This window comes from Camarhynchus parvulus, chromosome 1, assembly GCF_901933205.1.
Source record: "Camarhynchus parvulus chromosome 1, STF_HiC, whole genome shotgun sequence".
Lineage (NCBI taxonomy): Eukaryota > Metazoa > Chordata > Aves > Passeriformes > Thraupidae > Camarhynchus > Camarhynchus parvulus.
Window position 1 is genome coordinate 80,431,460 of NC_044571.1, and position 23,342 is coordinate 80,454,801.

Here is a 23,342-nt window from a genome sequence, read left to right on the forward strand (position 1 = left end):
TATAATACCCAAATCCTCCTAGATTAATATCATATCATTGCCCCGTGAGCTAAATAAGCATCCTTGGCTGTGTGGTTCTACTAAGTCCAATGGGCCTGTGCAGTTCTACTAAGTCCAATGGGCCTGTGCCAATTTTAAAGTCTTTGAGGAATTCACTTATTCACTTGTGCCTAGACTCAATATGTAACACATTGGGGAGCACAGGGTCTTTGCTTGGGGGGGACAAATTCTGAGCTTCATTCATTTGCACAAATAATTCAGTTTTATACATCTTACCAATTTGACACCTTCTGAGCTTTGTTTTTCTGGTGGCTGCAAGATCTAGTTTCATTTTCAGGAGAAGTTTGGAAAGAAAAGGGAGAGAAAGAAGATCACCAGTTAATCAGTTATGGTAAGGACTTGATCTGCCCAGCCCACTATGCATTTTAGGAGAGGAATGAATACCAAAATCAAGATTCCAGACATAAAAATCAAACAGTTTTGCTAGTGTAAAAATGTGCAGCCTCTGCAGACTGGTTGTCTGAGCTGAAAACAAGTCTGACCCATGATAGAACATTGTGGGTTTGGATTATCCTGGAGGCACACTCTAGGATTTGGTGTTGAACTTTTCCCCTTAAACCCACTGATACTGGGAACTTCACCACGATACTATATCACTACTGGGAGCTTCACTACATTTAGACTGTATTCACACAATAACTGGCACATTGTCTACTTGAGCATGAGTTCCTGCTCATCAGCTCACCCACAACCACTGACCATTATCACAACCCCAAAGTGAGTGCAATTGCATCATGGAAGCTGACATGCTTCACTCAGTCTTTGGAGTGAATGCCTAGGAGGTAAAAGAGAGTAATTCAATTTCTTGACATATATCTGCTGAGAGCAGCAGTGTAAGACTATGCTTCTAAAAAGGCACTAAAGGTGTTATGTTTTCAGTTCTCACTTGGATTTGGATGATGCAATTTTTAAGGGCATCCAGAAAATTTCAGGTAAAAAGGACACCAGGAAGAATCTTAGCTGCTAACTTCAAAACCATGACGTTTCCGGTTTTGAGGAGACATACAGAGCTTTTAGTGTAGGAGATCTGAACTATCTTAAAAGACCCAAAAGCTTTCTAAGATGCCATTCAATACAGATTCATTCCTATTTAACCCTCCTCTGGACACTGTTTCTAAAGTCTGCAGATATATTACGCTTTAAGATATGATAATAAAGCAGGCTAAAAATGTAGAGTTGTTAATCAGCAACTCATTTATTTGATCCAGTATTTATTAGCTCATTTAAAATGGCTGTTTAAACTGATATTTATTGCTATTTCAATAGGGTGGAATGACTTGAATTTAATGAAGTTAGCTCTATTTGAAATCACTGATAATAAATGCCTTTCTCTGTAGTGGGGTTGGGTTTTCAAAAGAATTTATGAAATGTTAGACCAATGATATGAGACCACTGCTTCTGTAGAAGATGACCTGTACATGTGACCATCCCAGCTGCCCTCATCTAAATCCTTTGGGAAGATAGGGTTTCATGATATGGTAATTAATTGAGCCTCACAGTCTTGTATGCTATATGAACTACTTGTCCCCAGACCCACATTCAAAGCCCATGTTGGGATGACAGCATCCTTGTCCCCAGTGTGGTATTGTTGTGTGTGGGCTGCCAGAGGAGAATAACTCATCCCAGCCAGCTCCATGGTATGGAGTCAGGAACAGCTGCACCACAGAGTGTATCTGTTTCACGGTGCAAACACTCACCAGTCTGGGTTAAAAACTCCCTGACTCTGCTGACTGGCACTCCTGCTCCTGCTAGTCTGTCTTTTAAGCTGCTGACCATCTCCAAGGAGCTCATTATGGGCCTCAGGAGACTGAAGAGATTCAGTGACTTTTATAGACTTATATGTGGCCATCCCTTGCTAAACTCAACACTGGATGTAGCTGCCTCTCCTACGTGGCTGTGCCGCAGGTAACACACCTGCACTGCTTCTGCTCAGAGGTTTCCTAAAATGAATGTATGCATTTTTTATGGATTCCTTAATGTGAACTGTCACACTCCTGGCAGAGAAAGCATATTGCTTTTTGAAGTGTTTGTAAAAAAATGTATAAATGATAATTATTTTTTCTTCTTCAGGTTCCCCTATATCTGTGACTAAGTGGTGGGGTATTAGCAAAATTTAGAGAGGGATCAGAAACATGGCACTGCATTTGAGGTTCATTTGTAGAAGGTAAAGTAGCATATGTTATGAGTCAGTTAATCTCTTTAGGGCTTTATCGAGCACAAATTAGGCTCTGTGGTCACCGAGTCACAGCAGGCTGTGGGCCGCTGTAGCCTTGGAGCTTTATTCCGATTCAGCTGCCAAGAAATGAACTGCTCTGTGGGCGCAAAAATTGGCTTATGCTCTGTGAACTCCAGCCAAGCATGAGCAGTTTCAGAGGCTGCTCTTTCTCTGTGCACAGCTACATGATTTCATACTCACCTCTCCAACAACCTTGATGCTAAGTTGCAGCCCCTAGAAAATAAAGAAGCTGCTAATTCAGCCTCATTAGAAATCAGTAAAGGTTGTGAAATAGTTTCAAAATATGTGGAAGCCTTTATTGCTTTGGCTGTTACAAATGTCCACTGCAGGGATTAGCTCTGTGCTGCTGTTGGAAGCAGGAATTGTCTTTTTTTGTTTGTTTGTTTGCTTTGGTTTTGCTAGTTTGCTTTGCATTTTGTTTTTTTCACTAGTTGCCCTCAGTCTATAGCTGGAGATACTGCAAAGCCAATAAAAATAAAATGCCTTGGATTTCCTAAGTGGACAAAAGGAACCCTAGGCATAGTTTTAATTGCAACTAATGTCTTATGGAGGCTTGAAAAATCTCACTCTTAATTTACTTAACAGAGACACTAACCAAATCATAGGGAAGTCATGGGTGCTCACCTACAGGTGTCAAGATGTCTGGCCCTACATGCAGCTTCCTTCCCTTCTTAATCCTTGACCTTGGTAAAGAACTCATCATCTCTGCACTATATATTGCACATAATAAATGAGGCTATAAATAGTTGCCTGTGTCATAGCTGTAGTGCTGATATCAAATGAGTACTTACTCTTTGTACAAACTACAACAAAAATCAATTTATTGTCACCCTATTTGTTTTTGCCACGGTATTTATTTATTTATTTATTTAGCTATGCCATTTGTATGAATTAATGACTAACATAAACATTGCTTAGTTATTTTAACTTCTACTCAGGGATTCTCTTAAGTGATCATTCCTGGAGAAGGGGTTAATTTTGATACATTTAAGTAGAAAATATACAGGATGTGCACAAATGTGACACCCTGAACACTCAAGACATTACTTGAATACCAATGACAAGAAGCTGTTGTCACTGATGCTTGGCCAGGAAACATTGCCAGAGGAGGCCAGACACAGGGCTAAATGCCACCTTGTAAAAACACCAAGAACTCCTCATTTCTGCAGGGCAAGAGCAGGAGGGCATGTGGAGCAGGAGTCCAAGAACTAGTCAGGCTGGCTATTGACATGTTATTTCAGCTGAGCACCTGCAGCCCTGCCTTTCCCTCCTACAAACAAGTGCCTGAAGCTGTGATGCTGCACAACTTGGACTCCAGTATCCCAGCTCAGGTTCAAGAAAACCTCCTGCTGCAGGCTATCTGGGATTCCAAATCTGTGTGCCTTTTTGTGTAAAATTACCTGAGAGGTCTGCTCTGGCAGGTGTGCCGAGATCACATGCACATTTGCTGGCAGCCCTGACTTCATCATGAAACATGGCAACGATCATACTTGTCCTCAAAAGCACAGACAGAAGATTAAGTGCCATTTCAAACTATTTAGCTTGTGGCATCTCAAAAACGTGTCAAATTTAGGTTCAAAATGCACACCTGGTAACAGTTAGAGCTGGTAAAATCTAAGATTGTACTTAAAAGGTAGAGAAAGGTACAAGGAGGCTCCTTGTGCCTCTTGTCCGCTTCCCTGTCTGGCTCCAATATTTTGTGTTCACTCAGGAATGCAACACTACTGCCACAAGTCCATGTCTCATCAATAGCACTGACTGCAAACTTTACAGTGCAGGATAAATGTAAATATAAAAGGAAATAATTCTTAACTCTCCTTATTATCTAAATTATGGATCAGATACGCAGCAGCCTAAAACAATGTGTTAAGGGATATTGAACCTCATGATCCAAAACAGAAATCCAGTAGCTTGGTTACGTATACACATCTGTGATTTGCCACATGCATTTTATCTGTCAGTAATTTTTCAGTTATTCTACTCTGTACCAAATAACAGTTGCAAAAATATACTTGGACTAAAATGTATGCAGATGTTTAAGGGGCTTGCTATATTAGGGCATGTGGCACTGACCCTAACGCATTTATGTTGCATAATTGGAAGAAATATTTCATCTGGTCCTCGTAATCCTTCATTATATTTTTCATTTACAGAACTGTAACATACATAGGATTGCCTCAAAAATACTCAGATACCTGTAGCAAGTCAAACTAGCTTAGAAAATCTCTAAAATTTTATTTTCAGTCATCTCTGTGGGGGTTTTCTGCTCTTACTTAGGAGTGCTGGTCGATATAAGGCACAAATACAGACCATTTTCCAAGAGATCTGCCAAATCTTTGTCACATTACATTTGTCATAAACCCATGCTTTTATTATTATTTTTATGACTAGGTCTCATAAAGGCAACAATTAAATCTGTTTCTGCAAAGATCTCTGTTAGGAATGTTAGGAAATGTGGAACCTTCAACACAGAAAGCCCTTGGGAGGCAAATTCTTGAAGAGCTGGACCTTTCAGATAGAGCTGATCCTGTCCTTTTTTTATACATGACATACAGCACCTCTACTTCTGCTTTAAAATAAGAGCAGCCTTTCCACTGGATCTGGTGAACTGCAGATCCATGATACGTATATTTGTTCAGCCCCTGATGTTGTATAATCCCTGCAATTAATAAAGCCACAAGAGCAGTGATGTAAACATAACACAAAATCATTGGCATGAAACATAAAAGAGCTGAGTAATTTATGAATATTGCTTTTAAATCTATATTAATCACTGTTCATAACAAACCAAAAACATTCACAAAAATATTTGCTTTGCAGTTAAATCAAACTTAGGATAGAGCAAAATGCTTCTTAGCAATTAAATTCTCCTTTAATTCTTACAGATTCGGTAGAGAAAATAGATCAGTAAATTCCAACACAGAATTCCAAGTATGCATGAACAACACCACATGACAGCATGACTCAGCAGTACAAGCAGCAGGTATGAACAAGAGCACTACAAAGAGACTTTCAGTGCAGAACAATGCTGTCAACTGTCCTGTCTGTGAAGGTGACAAACCAGGATGAGCTGCTGGACTACCCCTGGAATTAATGTGTGCATTGTGATTTCACAGCCCTGACACACAGCTAACCAGAGTTAAACCAAAGAGCAAACTTCATTTTCCTACAGAGAACTCACATCCCACAGCTCTTGCCACAGAGTTGTTCTGGATGGTACTAAGCTGGATGCCTGCAGAAAGTTTTTGTACTATTAAGGCAGACTCCTGTTCCTCCATGGAACTGTTTTACTAAAGCTTGGCTACTCAGATGTGTTGTAATGCAACAGTGAACATGGCATGCTGCTCTGGGTCTCCTTTCCTTTTGAATAATAATCCAAAAGCCAGGAAAGCATATTCTGTTTTTCACTGATCCGCATATAACTTTGTTCAAAGTGGGTCACACTATCATGCAAATATATGAGGATCAGCCCACCACTGTGGAAAGAAAAGCCTGGGGAACAGAAACAGACTTAAGGATGACTTCATATTCCTTGAGGCTTTCATAGGGGAAGAGAAAAAGCAAAAAAAAAAAAAAAAAAAAAAAAAAAAAAAAAGACGCATTTGTAGTTTTGGGTCCTGGTTTGCAGAGTGTCTGAGATCTCCATTCAACACCAGTGATGCTCTAGAAATTAGGCCAGAAATCATGCTGTTCCTGCTGTGATGGGAGTGACAGGTGCCTACTTGGATGACAGCTGAAATGCTTTCTCTGTGCTGGTAGGGGAAGCCCTGGGCTTTTCATCCTGAATGTGTTCTTTACCGAAGCAACAGATTTGGGTTTGGTTACATCTTTTATGAACACTTTTTCAATAAATTAATCAGAAGCTTCAGGGGATTTAAGGTTTTTAAAAACAGATCCGTTCTTTTGCAATTCCCTTCTCAGAGCTTCAAAACTGGATTTCATCCCATTCAATTTTTCATATTTCTATTTTGCAAAATTGAAGATCCCTGAGTCTGTACTCCCCTTGACTGGAATTTGCCTCATAGCCACTATCATGGGGTCCAATGAGTGCTCCATGCAGCTTGCCCTATTCAAAGATCTGTGTCAAGGACTCACAGTCACCATAATCATGTATGTCTGAACTACAATTCCTGCAGCTTGTTAAAAAGCTCCAAAAACCATCTTGTCTCAAACTGCCCCTCTAAGTTTGGACAGGGTGAATAATCAGCAGAGCTCCTGCAGGGCCTTCTGAGACACTCTCAGCGTGCTGGGGAGAGCATACTTTTCCAAATTCCTCTTTGGACCAGTTTGGCCACTTCCAATAGCTATAGTGAACTGCACACATTGCTTTGAAGCTTCCTAATATTGTTTGGGAAGCCAGTTTACAGTTAGTAATTTTCTTATATTCAGAAATAAAGAGCACTGAAATCACTAATAAGCTCATGCTGTGGAGGACTTCAAAAGATTTAATGCTGGATAAAGAGGGTTCAGGCAGAGCCTGGAACTGCAGCTAGGAGTATCCCCTCTGTTACACCAAAATAGGAGGAGTGGGTATATGCAGTTTGTCTCAAGCACTTTCCTTGTTAGCCAATATGGTAGTACCCTTTTGTAAGGAGAGACCCCAAGGAGAGAACAGAAGTCCCTACGACCCTACAAGATCATTCCACACACCATACACTGCATCATTTTTAAGGATTCTCCATAAAACAGGTGCACAAAAGGCAGGTTATTTGTGTTCTTTTGCTGTTTGCACAGTAAAAAAACAAGGCAAAGGAGACACAAGGGCATAGTCATAGCTCATAACTTTTTACAACAAATACACAAACGTGCCATTCCTAGCAATATACTTTCAATCTCTCTTGTCTTATTTCTGTTTTTTTCTATAATATATATAGCTCCATGTGTACCATTAGAGGTCTCACAAGAGCTTTGAAGTTCTATTGATGACACACCTGACATGGACACAAAAGAGATGTCAATATTACTGATGACACTCCTGAACTGGACACAAAAGAGATGTCAATATTTTTTCAATTCAGCCTTGGCTCAGACAGGTGTCTAGGCAGGGTGCTCACAGTAAGACACAGGTTTTCAGAATCTGAGAATTCATGTTAATATTTATGAAAGCATACAAGACCTTGCAATGATGTAGAAAACAACTGTGGTAGCAGAGTAGTATTTGGGCTGAAGACTATAGTGTAAAGAACAATTGAAAACTGAATCTACTGGTTCTGATCAATGTGAAGTCTCCTGGCGCCAAGACTGCCTTGAAAATACTGATGTTTGACTGTTTCAAGTTTGGTGGTTTTTTTGATTAAAAAAAAAAAAAGCTTTTTTTCTTTCTTTCTTTCTTTTTCAAGCTAGCATAGGACCTCAGTAGTCTTCAGCAGGAAATCTCTCAAGACTCAAAATCAATACAAGCTGAAAAGGGTAATCGTGGTAAAGACTTTTCTTTTGGAATCCCTTGGCCAGAGACAAACTGTGCATTTGCCAAGAACACATCCACTCCAAGTAAAAGCATGCATATGTAGTAGGGAAAAGGACAGTCCAGCTGATGTGGGTTGACAGCAGATCTGTGGTTTTTCAGTCTGGCAGCCCACAGAAAATTTCTAAGGAATCTGAAAAAGGTAACTAAGAAATAAAAGCCTTTTGTCAGTAGGCTAGAATATGGTACACAGAGGTCTACTTCCACAGAACTTGTAAGAGCTTGAAATTGAAAGAATTTGAAAGCCACAGGAGTGAAAAGGCATTTGATAGAGACACAGAATGGCTGATAATATAAGTTACAAAATTGTTAATATCCAAAAGCCTTAGAGAAAAACTAGTGTAAATACACATTTTCTGAAAGATGACTTCCAATCTGAGAATCATTGTGACGGTGGTCACAAGGGTTTTTGGGTGAAGGAAGAGATGAGAACGTTGACTCCATGATCAGAAGACTTGATTTATTATTTTAGATATATAGATATACTATAACTATACTAGAAAGAAAAAGAAGGAGATTTCCAGAAGCTGCTACCTAAGCTAAGAAAAGAAAAGTAAAGAATGATAACAAGGCAGCTCTCTCTGACTCTGAGAGAGTTCCATCCCGGATTGGCCATCAACCATAAACATCCAAGCTGGGCCAATCCAGACGGACCTGTTGCATTCCACAGCGGCAGATAACCTATTGTTTACATCTATCTCTGAGGCCACAGATTCTCAGAAGGAAAAATCCTAAGGAAAGGATTTTTCACAAAGACAATGTCTGCGACAAATCATAAAATCACAGAATATCCTGAGCTGGAAGGGACCCACAAGGAACAGCAAGCTCAAAGGCTAAGAAAAAAAAAAAAGGTAACAGTTGAGAGATTCATCTGAAACCTATATTTTACTGGCACCTCATGTCAACATTTATTATAAAAATAAACTACAATATGGACAGTCAATGGGGTTATATCTGCAAACAATGGATTAAACTCAGATGTTAATAAAGTTTGAAATTCATCTTGAAGGAAAAAAACAGGCATGCCAGTGGTTTTCTGTGCTGCAGACTGACCAAAAAAAAATTGAGAATATTTTAATAAAAATCAGGTGGATTTTTTGACATTGTTATCTGGAATAAAATACTTTGACAAGGTTCAGTTTAACAGTTTCACTATTGACGTACTGATATGGTCTCACATGATCTGGTTGGAACTAGCTTAATACACCCATAGGGCTTTTTCATTATACCACTTCACTGCACAGGCCTTCTACCTCAGGAGAGTAGAGGAAGTATGATGACCATACTTCCTCTAACAAGTTGGATTATTTTGGCAGTTATTATGCACTGGAGTCAGATGATTTCTACCTTGAAACATAGAGCACACTTGGAAAGAAATCCATTTTGTCTTGTGAAAGAAGGAAACAGTTCTTTGGAGGCCTCCAGACCATCAGGAGTGATAACATCTCAAACTGCCATCTCATGCATGAAGTGGAAATGCAGTATAAAAATTTACTAAACAGAGAAAGCCAAAACTTCTGAGGCCACTCAACAGAATAAAACAATTTTACCTGTGCTGAACCAACCCAAACTAAAGCAATCTTACTAGACTGTTGCTAAGGAAAGAGAGTTTAAACAGATTTTAAAAAGAAAAGGCGTAGCATTTTGACATTATATAAACAGCATTTTTCATCTAAAAAAAATTGCAATCCCCTTTATCTGAAAATTCTAAAAGAACATCAGTCTTGATTCACGGCTTTTTTTTTCTTTCCCCCCAGTTTTTATACATATAATAACTTTGGGTGAGTGATAGAAAATTTGTATTACGTGGAAAAAAGGTCTCAGCAGCTGCCACTTTCTGCAGCATTGGTTAAATACTGATCTTTCACCCACAGGGGAAGAAATGACATTGTTTTATGGAAGATGGTACCTGCTGGCCATGGTAGCTGATGGTCAAGATGAGCCAGAGTGGACCTTGGCTCAACTGGCACATGTAGGCTGAGAGTCCGGCCCCAAAGGCAGCAAGGCAGGGTTTGCAAGGACAGAATCATGGCATCACAGAATGGGTAAGGTTGGAAGGGACCATAGGAGGTAATCTAGTCCTACCTCCCTGCTCAAGCAGGATCCCCTAGAGCAGGTTACTCAGATTTGTGTCCAAATGGCTTTTTCCTGGAATATCTCCAGGAAAGGAGACTCTAGAGTCTCTCTGGGCAGCCTGTTCCAGTGCTCAGTCACCTGCACAGTGCCTCATGTTCAGGTGGAACATGAAACACAGAGGAGCAAGACAAAAGAAAGTGGTGAATCAAAGAAAAGCACTTCTGTGCTGCCCTGAAAAGCGAACAAAGTTAAAGGCATTTGAGGCATTATATTTTCAAACTGTGTTCAGGAGGTGCCTCTAGGGGTTTCTGCCAGGTTCAGGGAAGCATAACTTAGTGAATATTCATTGTAAATAAGCAGGACAGTACTAAAAAAAACCTGTCTGATTTCTGTCATCAATTTCTCCTCTTAATGGAACCATTAACCTGGCCAGTGCCCAAATACTAATGGCTTAGGCCAGGGGTTAGTGATCAAAGGAATTACTCTAGTAAATGCCATATAGTTTGTAGAGCTTAAGCAAGATATCCAGGCCAAGCAGGAGAACCCTCTTTAAAGCTCATTGCTGTAAATCCCACTGCCTTCAGCAGAAATTAGAGGTGCACTTAACAGTCGAGCTCTACTATAATAATTTGGATAATCTTGCACAACACTTTCTGACCAAAAATGAAAATATATTCACAAAAAATTCAGTAGATTTATGGACAATTAACCACATTTGTAAAATCCAGATAACGGGCAATCAGCTAAAACATCAAGAGAGGCGTAGTTCTCTGAAAAAATGACTATTTTTTTTTTAAATCACCAGTCTGCTTCTAATTTACAGACAGATAAGTGGAATGCATAGTGATCTCTAACAGATGGGAAGAGCGAATTCTTTATACTGTGAATATTAATCACTTCATTATTTTGCTTATCTCTACATCTCCTGCTTTTCTGCTCATCTCTACTGGAGTGGTTAAATGTAATTTCAATATTAAAAACCATCAAACCATCATCCTAGGTTGAGAACCATGCTAGGGTTAATTACAATATGTTCTTTTTGCCAGTCACTTTTCACTCTGGGCATACCACACCTGTACACAATAATGAGGCTGCTGGTGACCTGGATGGCCACAACAGCCCTACAGAATTAGAGGTGCTGTACCATAAAGGAATGACATCTGAGTAAACAAGGCTCTAGCATGTCTACTTGAAATCCAATTATTTTTCTACCATGTAGGAAAACCTACACAGCTCCATTTATTATGAAAGAATGACACAACACAGCTACATGAATGGAAAACTTCATACAAAGATCTTTTTGTTCTGTGCACGCACACTTTCATGTTCATTTTTACAGGTTCTCTGAACAAATATAGCCCATTATAAGCTCTCATTTCCAAGCAGCACTCTGCTTGGATATTTGTAAAAGGACCTGAGGGACTGGGAAACCAAACAATGAAGATTCCAGTGCCTGTCACTTCAGAAGTATTTCAACTAAATTTCTGAAAGTCTCACAGCCACTTGAAAGGCATTGACTTTGAATGAGATTTGGGCTTCTTTGAAACCATAGAATCCTAGAATCAAATTCAGGTTGGAAAAGATTTTTAATATCAAGTCCACCAGGTAACCCAGTATTGCCAAGTTACCACCAAACCATGCCCCCTTGTGCCATAGCTACACTTCTTTTAAATCCTTCCAGGGAAGGTGACCCAACCACTTCCCTGGGTAGCTTTTTCCAATGCTTGACAATCCTTTCCATGAAGAAATTTTTCCTAATATTGAATCTAATGAGGGAAGTGGCTCAGTGAGCACTTCTGCCAGCTCCCTCACTACCCAAATCTTGAGCATCTTCCACATTCACTGAGAGTCTTTTCACCACATCAGAGAGAATACCTGAGAAATGGAGGGGGAAATCAAACTGAAATCCAAATTTCCTGCGCTTTAAATATTTTTTGCATTAATACTGTAAATAATTTTTTGCATTAATAGTGCTTAATACTAATTTTTAAAGTTATTATTGATAATATAAGCACTGCAAAGAATGGACTCACCTTCTGATTTTCCTTTCCTTTGTAGACCCATTCTTGTCTCATTCTTTTTGCAATTTTCCGAAGAAATGCCATACAGGAAGAACTGACAGAATCATCCAGTGGAATGATTAATGTGGCAACTAGGCTTTTGGTCTGCATGTGATGCAGAGGGACAGCTTTATCATGAGGAGTAATAATAAAATCCTGTGTCTGGTGGTATCTGGGATGTCTGATATGAACTGTACCCAGCACAGAAATATTAATAACTCTAACTGATTTTCTGTATTTTGAATGTCTTTCAAAAGTGTGACTTCTCAGAGTTGGAAGGGACTTAGTATGATTTCCTAATTTACATGGCAAAGAGACTTTATTCATCTATGGTGTCAAAGGTAATTGTTGGGCTAATGAGATTTTATATCAGACATTTATCCAGCTAAATAAACAGACCAGACTCAGCTTGTAAGAATGGCCAGGAGATTAATTAGAAATGTGCAAAAGAGAGTGGAATTTGGGGAAAGTATTTCTTGCTGCAATATGGAGACAAACTCCAATAGAGAAAAAGGCAGAAGCTTTTTTATTATGTGGTGTCAGCCATAGAGCTCAGGCCAGGTTGAATCCCTGAAGGATGCAAAAATAGCTTTCAACGAGTTCAAACTAATGAAGTAATGACAGCAAGTGCTGATTGTCATCTTTGATATGAATCAGCATGGAGGGTGGGGAATATGTTTGTCTCATGGGGGAGATGGAAGCTTTCACATGTGCAGAGAGCAAGGAAACATGGTATGGGAACCCCAGCCTGGTGTGGGAAGGCAAGCAGTGAGTGAATGAAGCGTCTGCCCTTCCCTTCACTTGCCCCAGCTGAATTCACTCCAACATTACCCTGCTCTCCTCTTGCTCTCCCTCCCACTCCACATGGTTCATCATCACTGCTTCTCCTAATCCTTGCTACAGCAGTTTCCAGCCAAGTTTCTCACCCCAATCCCAGCCATCAGACATCAAGCACATTCAGTTCTTAATTCCCTGCTCTTTCTCCTGCACAGGCTCCTTGCCCAGTCAATCCCAGCTCCCTCCCAACTTGGATCGTTGCCTAAGACATGCCCATCTCACCTTCATTGCACCAATGACTTCCTCCTTGCCCTAATTCCAACCCATATCGTTCAGGTCATGTTTTCACTCATTCTCTGTAGTTCAGTAGTTTTCACTCATTCTCTGTAGTTCAGCCCAGGTTCAGTAATTCTGCTCCCTCTCTGTTCACTCTCCATATCTCAATCCAGGTCTGCTGGAAGCTGGAGGCTGCTAAGGTACAAGGCCATTAGAAAGAGTTCAGGAGGGACTCACTATTTTCATGCCTGGTACTCTGTGCACCCTATCCCCACACAGCCAGGAAAAGTCTTATTAATGGAAGCATAAGATATTCTTGGCAAAATAAAAGCATGCAACAACAAGAAATTGTGGGTCCCATCTCCATTACTGAAATATTTCCACCCTTGCTGGATGGTTTAAAGTCCTGGTGCTTAGGCAGAAGTTGTTCAAATAAATAAGAGCTATTAGCAAAATTATTTGGACATAAACTGCCACCTTAAGTTTGCTCACTGGAGCTTGGGGACAGAGATATTCATGCAAGAGACAGTCTTGTTGTGAAAAACTGCCAAAGAAGACTGGGAAAACCCTCCAGAGATTCTCTGAAAGCAGCAGAGGTTTTCCTGAAGGAGAACAGAACTTAAAGGCTGCAGGGGAAGAATGTACTATACTGAATCATGAAAACACTAGGGAAAATGAAGGGATACTCACTGTATCCAAATCCTCCATAAATTTTGACCTATTGCTGACACAAGAGATATCAGGAAGGAAGCTGGAAAAAGCATTGAGGGGATAGTATGAAGGAAAGGTGATTGGTCTTGGCATGACAGAATTAATTCTCCTTTCTCATAAGTTATTTTGCCATCTCTCTTGCAATGCTCCCTTTCTCCTTCCCTTGATTTGCATAATCTCTTTCTGGGGATTGTAATGGAGCCTGTACTGCCCTTTTGGTTCTTAAGGAATCATTATTTTACTTTTCTTTACAGAGTTTTCTTCCTTAAGGGGACTTTTTCCTTAAGCCCAGCAACATAATAAACCCAGAAAATTCAGTGATCAGTGCCAAGGCAACATGCTAAAGACATCACAATATACTATATTATGGAAATCTACATTTAGGGTTTGTGCAGAAACTTAGCCTAGGGAAATGTTACAGAAAAAAAATGCTGTGGCATTTTAATGTTGGTGGTCTCAGCTTGGACTAAAGATAGAATTAATATGACTATCTATCATTCCTCTTCCCATATACAGGTCCTTGGCTAAACAGAAATGTTTCAAAAGGAGTGATGGCTCAGAATAAATCCAGCTTGTACTTGTGGGGCCAAACATGGCCCCATTGCTCCTGTCAGTGGAAGATGTAGCTTCCATTTAACAGTCTTTCCAATAGCATACAAAGGCTCCTCCTATTTTTCCATTATGGGAAAAGCTGTGCTTGTGTGAAAGTATGTATTTCTTTAGGGAATGAACCAACATAATCCTGGTGAGTTTTCATGTGATCCTTCCTGGTTTCTCGCGTTATGCTGGAGGTCATTTAAATAAATATGAAAAGCAATGCAACAGTTGGTTTAAGACAGAGACTGCATGCTGTGTTTTTCAGTTCACAAAAGGTCATATCCTTTGGCAGGGATAAACCTCGAAATGCTTTTCCTCAAGAGCTCAGAATGCCAAACAATAGAAAACTAACAAGGTAACTTTCCCCAGGTGACAGGTGAAATTACATTCCTTCTCCCTTTCAAACTCATACATTAAATGTGCAAGCATGCTGTGAAATAAACAGGACACACAGAGTGGCTGAAAGAACATCCACATAATAGTGAACTTAATGTAGCGTGAACTGATATGTTCAGCATTTATTTTGAAAATTGCTTGTATTTAGTCCTTTTGCCCTTGTTTGGTGAAATTGACAATCCATGCTCAGAAAGGATCCAGAGCCCAAACAGAGGAAATGACAAAGGCCTCCAGTGACACAAAACAGAGCACATGGGTGTCAGCAGTGCCCCCTGGGCTTCTACTGATGCCCAGGAATTTGCTATCCTGTGATTACAGGTCAGATATTCTACATTACAGTGCCACAATGGTCTCCCAGAAAGTCCATGTCCTTCCCACAACTGGAGGGTTCAACAAGTCCTCATAAAGAACAGTAAATTCCACCCTGAAGAAAAACAGCAGCTTTTGGAGGGAAACTGAGGCATGGAGAGTAAAGTGATCTATAAAGTTGCAGCAGATTAACACTCTAAAGCTGAGTGTTGTAACTTTTAGCCTGGTGCTGTACCCAGGGCCCCATCTTTCTGCAGTGCTTATACTACCAGATCCTGCTCAGAAGCTCACTGAAAATGAATAAACAAAACTCTTGACTTAGTAGCTTTCTAACTTTACTCTCTAGCTCCAGAAATAAGCATCCTTGTTTACTTAGAAATATCTACAAAAGGCATCAAAAATACCCCATTAATTTTACACTCATTAACTTCTCATACATGATTGAATAATTTGTGTGTATCTGGAGAATGCTGTCATTAATGAAGTTGACATCCTTTCACTGGGATCAGAGTGCTCTGGATCTACTGGGGAACTGGCCAGGGCTGCACAGAGACTTGTGCCTTGTTAAAATTTATTCACTGTGTTAGTAAATACATTTCTGAGACCAGAAAAATAATGCTAGTGTGTTTTCTCCTCTTTCCCATTCCTTCCTTACATTTACCTGACTCCCCTGTTTTTTTTGAGGAAATATAAAATTCATAGATTCTGATGCTGTTCATTGAAGAAATGACAAAATCCCCTGTATCAGCAATTAAACTGAAGCCATGAAAACAAGCTCAGAGATTTATCCTCCATTCCTTCAGGCAAGAGAAAGTTCATGCCCACAGGTTTGCTGCAGAGAAGCTCCGCAAGCTCATTAATACTCCAGGAGCAGACAATCAATCCCTTCAGGTCAAAGAGGAGAGGTAATGGTATCAAGGCTTAAACAGCAACCCTTCAGCAGTTCATCTGGTGTTGCCTTCAGATTACGGAGATTCATCCCTGAGGCTGAAGGCTGGGTTTTGTGTATTCTCTACCCATTTCACATAATCCTAGACTGTGGCCGGAGCATCTTTTTTTATTTTTTTAAAGGAAAAGGCTTCATAAAATACAAAGAGGCAGAATAATACTCCCTCTGGAAGTAAATGGATGTCCTATTACAAAAAAGCCCAACCTCTGAAGCGCATAAAATACATAAAATGCCTACATAAAATGTGAGCATACGATCAGGGCAGAAATGTTATGAAAGGTAAGAACAGTGCAAGACACTTTATGCCCCTTTCTGTCCCCGTAGGCTTGTGGAAGCACAGCATGTTTACACTTGGAAACCAGAAGAATGGGTAATTAATGAGTAAAACTTCATTTTCTTTTAGCTTGCTGCTCTAGCTGCCCTATTGCTGTCCTTAGCATCCACAATAACCTCTTGAGCCTCAGCTCTATTCATCAAGCTATGAGCACCCCCAACAAAAATAAGAGAGCTATTCTTTATATATAAGGCACTAATTTTGGTAGAGGGGAGGATCCCATAAGAAATTCCTGGTTTCATAATGCGCACTGTTAGTAGATGCAATTTATTTTCAGCACTACCTGCATTCTTTAGTTAACAATAACTCTAGATTAAGGCCTGTTTACTGACTTGCAGTGTTTTCTTTGCTAACGCAAGAAAGGACAGAATAAATTACAGGATGCCACGAATTCAGGGAGAAGCATGCACTGCAGAAGCACACTGTTTCTTCCCAAACAGCGTGGGGCTTTTGGATGGTGCCAGGCAGAATGAGAGACCCACACAGCCATCTTCCCAAAGCCTGGTGCGAGCGCTGCAGGGGGGAGGCAGGTCATGCGGTGCCACAGGAGGCCAGGGGAAGGGCTGCGGTGAAGCAGAGGGCAGTGGGTGCTGACCTCAGGACAGCCTTTCGCGCAGGGCATGGAGTGAGCATTGAGCTCTGCTGCTGCAGCCCCAGGCCTCTGTGGCTCTGGCAGGGCTGCATGGCTCCCTGTGATGCTGCTCTGTTTATCAAGTGGGATATTATTTATCCCAGTGCCTCCTGGGACCCAGGGAGCTTTGTCCCAGCTATCAGGCTGGAGGGAGCAACTGCTTAGCCACTTTCCACATAAAGCCTTATCCAGGTACACCCTGGTACGAGACAATGCAGCTGAAATAAGTATTATTTGCCAAATGAACTGAACTTGCTGGTCCCAGACCACTTCTGGGTGCAGAGAACTGCACAGCCGGGGCAAAAGCATTCATCTCCCTATGTTTTTCAGTTTTTAAACAAATTGGCAACAATTAAATCAGTGTTTGTAGGAAATATCTCCTAAAAACTATCTCATATGCCCATGGGCTCTGTGGCAGTACTGGTAGTATATGAGTAAATAAAGGGACTAAAAAAGTTAAATTAATTCAACAATCAGATTCTCTAATCAAAACAGTTTTTCTGGAAAAGCTATCTCTGAAGTCCACAAGTGCTCCCACAATTGCAGCAGAGAAAATGAGACTCGGTTTTAATTTTACCATCACATTTGCTAATCTGACACTGAGATATTTCATTTGCAGTTATTTCTGAATTACAGTGTTGTAGCACAAAACTACAATCAGATTGGAAGATCAAGTATCTTCCATATGACTTGAGATTTTTTTATCTTATTTTTTTATTTTTCCTATCTTTTTGATATCTACTGAAGATTTCACAATGTAGAACTCGGGCAATAAATTGAATCTTAGATTAAAATATGCAATAGTATCAAGAACAGTGTTAATCTCAATCTACAGTTCATATGGAAACTAAATCCCATATCATCACTTCCAAAAATGATTCAGGCAGATTAAATCTGACAGGACAGCATGGGGTAATTTGTGCTGTGGTAGCATGCAGTGTACTAGTTTTCAGATAATTTCTCATTTCCAGGGCATTTGAACATTTAGCTTTGAAACTCTGACACATAAAAGGGAAAAAATGCATTTGAGGAAAACTGTTTTCTCTCTTTCCTCCTCACCTTTTAGCTCACTTTTGAAGATGTGAAGGGACGTGAAGACAGATTGCCATCTATTGGTGTGACCAAGAAATTCCGTGAATGAAAATTCCCTGGTCAAATACAACTCAAGCCCCAGATTTCTAAAAATCTAGAGGTACTCAGTTTCTATCTGTAGCACTTGCTTAAACATATTAGATGCTGTCTACCACATGCCTACAGCAAATTAAATTACCTATTTAGACGAAACCAGATTTCCCTCTTTTTCTCCCCCAAACAACCAGTCAGGTCAGTTTTGAATACAGTCAATTGGTATCAGGGATTGTCTTTGTATTCTGCTATTGTTCATGGAGGCCTTACAAGCCATATCCTAGATCTGCAAAACAAATTATAAAAAACCAAAAAGCAAAGGTCTTGTTTATAATAGCTCATTTTAGCAGAGGAATTTTAGGTATCTTGGGAAGACACAAGAGATTACCATTTTTACAGAAAAACTCAGGGAAAGGAACTGGAAAAAGAAAATTAATTTAAGGATTTCAAGGCATAAAGACATTTCCTGATAGGCTGGAAGAGGAGACGTTATATCAGAGAAAAGGACCAGGGGGAAGCACAAAAACATGGGAGAAGAGAGACAGAGACCAAACAACACAAATCTTTCATGGTTTTAGTCCTGACTGTTACCTGTTTCCACACCTACCACACATTCAGAGTTTTGTGAAACACTGCAGAGTAAGAACTCCACTGCCATCTTTTAAATGCCTATTCATACTTTAAAACACTCACTTTAACGATGCTGGTAGAAGAGGAAAGGACCTTCAGTCATTTAAGTCATGGTGGTATCATGTATGCAGCTTATATCGGCTATTTGTGGAAAGAAGAATTTTTCCTCCTCCACTCCTGCATATTTTCCCAGCATTTCTGACATAAAATCTGCAGCACAACAGCAACTAAGAATTTTCTTTCTACATATTTCACCATGCAAAACTAAAAATATAATGAAGGCAGAGATCCAGAAAGGTCCTAAGAAAGAACTACCATGTGGATATGTGTTCCATTCTCTATCAATATTCACTGTAATCTAATCAAGAACAATAGGTTTTTGGAAGGGAGATTATCATACAACTTCTATAAAATATGTCTTGAAGTCAAGGAAGGTTTGTCTTTGGTATCAATAACATGTTCTGCTTAAAAATACTGAATAAGTTCTTCCTTCTTCATTCTGTGATGGACAGTATCCATCACATATAAAATTATTTCATTAAGTATTGCACTATCCCAATGGTTATAGATGGTTGGTTACAGATGGAAGGTATTTTAAGAATAATAATGTTGATTTCATAGACTACAGATTTGGCAAAGGTTATTTCACAATTCAGGGCTTGATCTTTCAGTCAGCTGCTATTGACCCATTGGCTCAAATGCACTGTGTACATAAGGAGAGCAAGGCCTGGTCATCTGTGTGCAAAGTTTCAGCATAGACTACAGGAGGGGGATCATTACAATAAGCAATATGAGAAAGCACAGCAGTAATGACATGAGAGTATTGACATAATGTAACAGAGCCTGCAATCAGCACTCTGCAGTGCAGTTAAAGCCATAGTCTTCAACTTTGTAATCATGCTAAACAGAGGCCTAAATCAGCACAAAAAAAAAGTCCATCAATTTTAGTTCAAATTACAAGAATAGAGTCAACATGATGGGAAGCATTATTGAGAATGTTAATTCAGGGACCTCCTTCTTCCCCATTCTTTTTCTCATTTTTTGTCAAGGCTTCCACTCAGCAGATACAGCAAATTTTTTAAAAGAGAGATGAGTGAAAAGTGCCAGTAGGCCTTCCTGACAAGAAAGTTAAACCATGTTTTTTCATCTACATACAGAGATGTGTTACTCATTTGGAATGCTGGGTCATAAGAGGAGCAGAGCCATTGCATAATATGATCCTTTTACAGAAAGTCTGTAAGCCATCATCAAACCTTGCAGTGGCATTAGTAGCTCGTCCTACAAACAGCTTTCCCCAGTAACTGAGTAGTCCTTGCTGGGCTTCCCTTTCAAATACACTGTTCACACTGTCACCAACTAAGGGCATTGCACTTGAACATCTGTTCTGTTGTCCATTGTCACTTCATAGGGGTGGATTTTGCAGCAGAGTTCTGTGACTGAGCCTGTTTCCAGCGGCTTTGTCTTAAGGATAATCTTACAACTCTTCTTACATGTTTTCTCTCCATTTCCAATAGCAAAATCCATTTCCACAGTACAATCACTCCTTTTGCTGTCAACTCATTTTGAAGGAGCACTTGTCTCTGAACCTGTCTCTGCTTTATCTGCTTTGACAGGACCTGTTAGAACAGAGGAAAGGCTCATTGTAGTTCTGTGAAATACTCTGATTTTCATGTTGCTGTGCAACTGATTATTATTGAGCTTAGATTGTTATTATTTTACTACTATCTACAGTTGTAAGCCTGCAAATATTAACCAATGTTCCTGATCCTACATGCTTTTTCAAAGAACTCAAGTCTTTCCTGTAGGAAAGCTCTTTGAACATCACAAGTGCATGACTTGCTAAGGTCTTTTGTACAAAGTTAACATTAAAAATATAAGAAATCAAAAAAAGAAAGAATCAAGCTTGGTTTGCTAATGTGGGCTGCAGTCAGAAACTGAAAAATGCTTCAGCATTTGCCATGCAGTGTTGGACCCTTCACATTTGTGACCATCTTCCATTATGGAAATGTTTCCACTAGCTTTTAATAGCAGTTTGTTATTTCTTAACATCTGGATCAGATTTAATAGCAATTACACATGTTGAAAAGAGCTTGGGGTTTGGGTCTTTGAGAGGGCAGGAAAGGTGGCTTTCAGTAGACGAACGAGCCTTGAGTCATTCAAAGGGAATCCCATTCAGGACAAATTATTTACTTTTTCCTTTACCTTACTGAAATGCAGCTCAAAAAACCCCCTGTCCAGCATTTTAGTCCAAGAATTTCAAAACCAGATGGAGCAGGGTTCAAATGCCTAAACCTAAGCATATAGCACTATTTTGGATCCACTGGGGTATTCAAACATCAGTATGGAGCTGTCAGCCATGTCATCAGGAAGACCCATGCCTCTCTGTCTGGATTCAAGTATTCCAGAGGGAGTGCTGAAAATTAGTAGCCACATTTGTAACCCTTGATTATAATGGTAGAACAGGAGTTGCACAGACATTGCAACTTACCGGAAGCGATAACAGAGAGTCATTGACCATGTGGAAAAGTTGAAATCTGAGCCTTTAAACTAGCAAGAGCAGCAGTAGGTCAAAACCACTGAAAACCAAAATATTAAAGATACAGCAGCTTGAAGGCAGTTGCCTTGGATGGTTGTGTTGGGTGCTGATCTTTACCTACCAGAGGAGTTAAATAGGTTATCAACTCAATTATCAGTAAGAAGAAAATGGAATACAAAATGCTGTCATGTGTAGGAGACATTTGATTGACTTTTAACGTGTGCCAGGTGAAAAACTGTGATTTAGGATCAGATTCTCCCCTCGTATAAAAACGGATTTTGTCCCCACTCAATAAATGAAAACACATTCAATTACATCACAAAAGAAGTCAATCCCTCCATTCTATACACATGGAAAAGATGTTTTAATTCAAATTCTTTATATTCCAGAAGTATTTCCATCACTGATTTGATTCTTTGGGGGACAGCAGGCAAATTTTATTTTGTCCACATGTGGTCACAATAATAGTTAAGGGGCCATTATTACAGAAAGTAGACATCTGGGGTGGTATTTACTAACTAAACGCAGATTTCTATATCTGAACTAGTCTCTATAGGCTTCCTTCAAAATTGGGAAGAGAGAGGAAAATAAACATATGTAGCTGTTATTTTTGTTATGCTAAAGTAGGTATCTAAAATAGGCCAAAAAAACTGCATCTTAGTTAGAAGTGTACATTTCTCTTCACCAGTAACCCAGAACTTAGGGTATCTCAGAAGTAAATGTCAGCACTGCAGATAGTTAGAGGAGATTAATTCCATTCCAAGGATAAAATATGCAGATTATGTTAACAACTCTTAACAGCAATTACCTGTATTATGAGGTATACTCAGCTGTGGATTAAATGAAAAACAAGCTTAATGTTCCTTTGTTTTCAAGCCCATAATACTCCTGCTAGTGCAACATTTCTTCTAGTGGGAAGTAATACACCAGTGATGATGTATTGCGATTTAATATGACAAGAGTTCACTATCAGTTCTGTAATGCCCCTATTAACATATTTTTCAGCATCACATTTCATCATGAATTTCTACATTAAACATTAGGAGAACAGCATCTATCTTGCGTAGAGAATTGGAGCAGAGGTGTTTGAACTGGAATAGACAAAAATGCGCAGGTGTGGAAGCACCATGAAGGATCACGTGGCAGGAGGAGGGTTAGAAGAATGATGGCACTTAGATCAGGAGGTCATCAAGATCCCAGCACATCTCCATGTTTCTTCTCAGGATACCCAAACTGGGAAAGGACAGACAGTGTAAAAATTGTGAGGGGCCACAGACTAATCTCCAGTTTATATGTGGAACAAAAAAGCCATATCCAAAATCATCAACCTAAGCCGAATCCAAATGACTTGTAGAGAACCTGGCCTATTTCTCTCATCCTCTGTGTCATAGAATTATAACATCATTAAGGTTGGAAAAGACCTCTAAGACCAATGAATCTAACCATTAACCCAGCACTGCCAAGTCCACCAATAAACCATGTCTATAAGCACCACATCTACATCTTTTTTTGAACACTTTTAGAGACTGTGACTCAAGCGCTTCCCTGGGCAGCCTGTTGCAATGCTTGACCCCCTTTCAGTGAAGGAATTTTTCCTAATGTTAAATCTAAACCTCCCCTAGCACACCTTGAGCCCATTTCTGTTTGTCCTTTTGTCTCTTACCTGCTGGAGTGCCATACAACTCTGTCCCTGTGACATCACTGGGAATCTCGGTCTGCCTGCCTGCACATGGTGCTGCAAGGGAAGACAGAATATTTGAACATACACGATTTGGTGTTGTGTGTGCTTGTGGAAATGTGTGAATTTATGAATGAAATCAGCTCTGTTTCAAAATTTAATCACTCTTGCCTCTCTAAAATCTCCTGCTGAGATCTCCTGTGCTGTTGCTACAAGGCTGCAGCATTGTTTCTGACAAAGTACCTCTGCATCTCTGTCAAAAAACAGCTCCTCATCAGCCTAGACCCACTGTTTTCTTTCCTGTCAGTAAACATCCAAGGGCAGGAAATATTTGACACTACTGTAACACTGAAGACTTCATGAGTATTACACCAGATTTTTGGAGGCACAGTTAAAAAGAAATTACAGTCCTGTTCAACTTTTAATTTCAGACTAGCAGCATGACTAAACTCACAATTACCTTATTTCACCTGGCTGACACTAAAGAGAAAAATGGA